Source organism: Rhinopithecus bieti, unplaced genomic scaffold (assembly GCF_001698545.2).
Source record: "Rhinopithecus bieti isolate Rb0 unplaced genomic scaffold, ASM169854v2 scaffold_4101, whole genome shotgun sequence".
Classification (NCBI taxonomy): domain Eukaryota; kingdom Metazoa; phylum Chordata; class Mammalia; order Primates; family Cercopithecidae; genus Rhinopithecus; species Rhinopithecus bieti.
Window position 1 is genome coordinate 1,123,742 of NW_016804458.1, and position 4,508 is coordinate 1,128,249.

A 4,508-nucleotide genomic window follows, 5' to 3' on the forward strand; every position below is an offset into this window, starting at 1 on the left:
AGTCAATTTTCCTCAGCAGAAATAGGGTAGATGAAAATTCATCCTTCTTTGAATTTTTTTTTTTTTTTTTGAGATGAAGTCTCACTCTGTTGCCCAGGCTGGAGTGCAGTGGCACGATCTCGACTTACTTCAGCCTCCATCTCCTGGGTTCGAGTGATCCTCCTGCCTGTCTCCCAAGTAGCTGGGATTACAGGTGTGCACCATCACTCCTGGCTAATTTTTGTATTTTTAGTAGAGACGGGGTTTCACCATGTTAGCCAGCCTGGTCTCGAACTCCTAGCTTAAGCGATCTGCTCACCTCGGCCTCCCAAAGTGCTGGGATTACAGCCATGAGCCACCACACCCAGCCTTTTCAATTGTTTTGAACATGAACTCTCTAATACAGTGCTATGCAAATTTAAAAGCACAAAGTTTAAAGATTAATCTACCCTGACCTTATAATACATTTTATTCAGCATAGACGTCACACCACCATAAGAAACCTTTCCTGACTTCATCACTGGACACCTATCTTGTACTCCCATAAGCCAGCCAATACCCAGTCCTCCAAAGATCCTACCATTATATAATAATTACCTACTTATTTGTGTTTCAAGCTAGCCTCTAAGTTGTTGAGGGCACCTACAACATTTGCTGGCACAGAATAAGCACTCTTGTTAAATGACTGAATGAGTGGTGACACACAACTTATTTGTTTGCTTACTTTAAATTTTCTCTCTCATTCAAGAGGAAATTACACAAGATTTGTTCGAAGCCTGTAGCTTTACTTCATCACTAAATAGCATACTACTAATTAAATCTAGAATTTTATTTTACATTTTCAAAAGCAAGTAAATAACACAAATAAATTAACAGTCCCATCTTTGATTTACTCAACTGCTTAAAACAAAGTTTGCATCTCAATGCCAACAAAGAAGGTGTGGGTAATATAAGCAAGGAAGACCATTTTCCAATGCTTTAAAATATGAGCACCTTCCTTTCCATTCCTTCCTTTTCTCTCTCTCTCTCTCTCTCTCTCTCTCTCTTTCTTTCTCTATGTAGACAGGGTCTATCTATCTATCTAGACAGGGTCTTGCTCTGCTGTCCAGGTATCTATCTATCTATCTATCTATCTATCTATCTATCTATCTATCTATCTAAACAGGGTCTATCTACCTATCTATCTAAACAGGGTCTCGCTCTGTTGTCCAGGCTGGAGTACAGTGGCCCGATCACGGCTCACTGCAGCCTCAATCTCCTGGGCTCAATGCATCCTCCTGCCCCAGTCTTCCAAGTAACTAGAACTACAGGTATGTGCCACAAGGCCTGGGTAATTTTTTTATTTTTTGTAGAGATGGGGGTCTCCCTGTATTGCCCAGGCTGGTCTCGAACTCCTAGACTCAAGCAATCCTTCTGCCTTGGCCTCTTAAAAGTGCTGAGATTACAGGCACATTCTTTCTAAAACAACTAAAATACTAATAAAATTTAAATGTAGCAGGCAATAAAATCTAAGTGTAGGCAACAGATATAATAGTATATGTTTATTTTCTGAATAATACAAATTTCTAAAAGCGTTATATAAGTAGGAATTAGAGTGGAAATTAAATTATTTCTAAGTGCCACACAAATAAATTTCCCTATGTTTATAGAAAACTAAATAATTGGGGCTAAAGAACTATATGTTAAAACTATACATTAAAACTCTAATAGAATATTCTCTTTTGAAACCAATTTCAAGACTTGAGAATAAATATCGATTTTAGGGGCTGTTATGGGTTGAAATGTGTCCCTCCCAGAAAGCTTTAAGTTCTAACTCTCAATACTTCAGAATGTGGCCTTATTTGGAAATAGGGTTATTGAAGACATAATTAGTTAAGATGAGGTCATACTAAAGCAAGGTATGCCCTCAGTCACTATCACTGGTGTTCTTATAAAAAGATGATGTGAAGACACAGAAAGAGAACAGCATGTGGAGTTACACAGCTGCAAGCCAAAGTAAGCTGAGGATTGCCAGTGACACCCAGAAGCTAAGAAAAAGATATGACATATATTCTCCCCTAAAGTCTTCCAGAGAACATGGCCCTATTGACACACTGTGAACTTTTACCTCTAGAAATGTGACAGAATAAAATTCTATCGTTTTAAGCCACCTAGTTTGTGGTAACTTGTTATGGCAACCCCAGGAAATTAATACAAGGAATGACACATCACATGCTTCCATAAATAGTGTAACATTAATTAAATCTACTGGTTTTATTTTGACTTTTTTCAAAGTGAGATGATATGGCTTGAAGATTGGTGTCCTCCCAGACACCTAATACCCAAAGTGATACTATTAAGAGGTGGGGCCTTTGGGGAAGTGATTAAGTGATGAAGGCTCTGCCCTCATGAATGAGATAAGTGCCCTTATAAAACAGGTTGAAGGGAGGTGTCTTGCCCCTTGCACTAAGTGAGGATGCAGCAGCAAGGGGCCATCTTTGAAGCAGAGAGTACACCCTCACTAGACACCAGATCTGCTGGTGCCTTGATATTGGGCTTCCCAGCTTCCAGAACTGTGAGAAATAAATTTCTAATGTTTATAATCCCTTACCCAGTTTAAGGGATTTTGTTATAGCCGCCTAAACGGACTAAGACACAAAGTGAAAACTGCTTGGAAAACTTCAATACTTTACTTTGATTGGTAAATAAATATTAACAGTGAGCAGCAGAGGGCATCACTGATCAGAATTTGGAGTTAAGATTGAAGAAATTACACGGTCCACCTCAAAGCTCCATTTCAGGCAATGGACAGTAAGCAGAACTGGTCACATTTATCAGTCCCAAATTTGAACAAATGAGTAAAAATATGAGAATTTTCTTGGACAGTTAAGAAAAGTTAAATTTTCTGATGTCCATCTATAAGCAGTTTATATAAACTGAAAATATCCTTTATATATAAACAGTCACCCTGGCTAAGCAGCCCCCATACTCTCTCTTGCCACTGTAGACTATACTGTTGCTTAGGCTTTCTTCATCTCACTCCTGTCCAAGTATCTCTGTTTAATTTTCCTCTCCAAGTACTAGCTGAAAAGTCTGTGGTGTCAAGAGAAGCAAGAAGGAAACTGAAAGAGGAGGTTGGGTTGAGAATATGAATCTACAGGACAAAGGTGAAGAAGAAAACAACCTTCCTGACATTGATACAGGATACCCAAACAAACTTCTCCTTTTAGCAAGGTAAGAGGAATCAGAAAGGACACATGAATGAAGTGAGAACAAAAAAGAAAAGGGAAAAAGGAAGAAGGGTTATAAGGGGAGGGGCAGGTGAGATAAAGAAGAGAAACAAGAAGAAAAAAGTTAGCCCCTTCCTAATACTACTCCTCATTTCCTTCTTACTACCTTCAGAATTTCTTTTTAAAGTTCCATCCTCCCCTAGGGTCTGTCCTTCCAGATCATCCCTGCCCTAGGAGTTACTACCAGTTTTAGGACTTGGATGAACCCCTACACTTTCACCCCCATAGCTGACTGGCAGGGAAAAGCACAGGTACAAAAGAATTCCCTATATCACCTTGCACATGTACAATAGAACGGGCTATGTCATTGCTATTCAAAGAAGAAATATTCAATTAATGGTCCCATTAAAATTATTACATATAGGCTGGGTGCGGTGGCTTACACCTGTAATCCCAGCACTCTGGGAGGCCGAGGCGGGTGGATCACCTTAGGTCAGGAGATCAAGATCAGCCTGGCCAACATGGCAAAACCCCATCTCCACTAAAAATACAAAAATTAGCCAGGCGTGGTGGCAGGCACCTATAATCCCAGCTACAAAGGAGGCTGAGGCAGGAGCATCCCTTGAACCCGGGAGGCAGAAGTTGCAGTGAGCCAAGATCGTACCACTGCACCACTGCACTCCAGCTTTGGTGACAGAGTGGGACTCAGTCTCAAAAAAAAAAAAAAATTACATATAACTATTAGGTCCTGAGTACTATTAATCTTATAATTTAGGGCTATTATAGTTAAATAAAATTGGAGGGCTAGTCTGAAAGCAAAAGGTACTAATGAGTTATAATTCCCAATAATCGTACTACAAATTTAATTTGTTTCATAAATGGAATACCAATTCAACGCTCTAACTTTTCAAAATAAAAATGAATGTATGAATACATCAAATTTAAAAGACTGATACATATATACATGCACAAACATACTTGTATCCCTAAAGGTTGCAATGCATTGGTGAAGAAAAAATGCAAGATTGATTGCAGCTATATTAGATGTTATATAAATATGAACAAAAGAATTTATGTTTTAGGCCGGGCGCGGTGGCTCAAGCCTGTAATCCCAGCACTTTGGGAGGCCGAGACGGGTGGAACGCGAGGTCAGGAGATCGAGACCAACCTAGCTAACACGGCAAAACCCCGTCTCTACTAAAAAATACAAAAAACTAGCCGGGCGAGTTGGCGGGCGCCTGTAGTCCCAGCTACTCGGGAGGCTGAGGCAGGAGAATGGCGTAAACCCGGGAGGCGGAGCTTGCAGTGAGCTGAGATCCG

The 4,508-nt window shown here is 40.0% G+C and overlaps 1 protein-coding gene across 6 annotated transcripts in view; it reads right to left on the reverse strand.

Moving 5' to 3' along the window:
• FIRRM (FIGNL1 interacting regulator of recombination and mitosis) overlaps positions 1–4,508 on the reverse strand; it is a 59,878-nt gene that overhangs the window by 40,959 nt on the left and 14,411 nt on the right. The window lies entirely within an intron of this gene.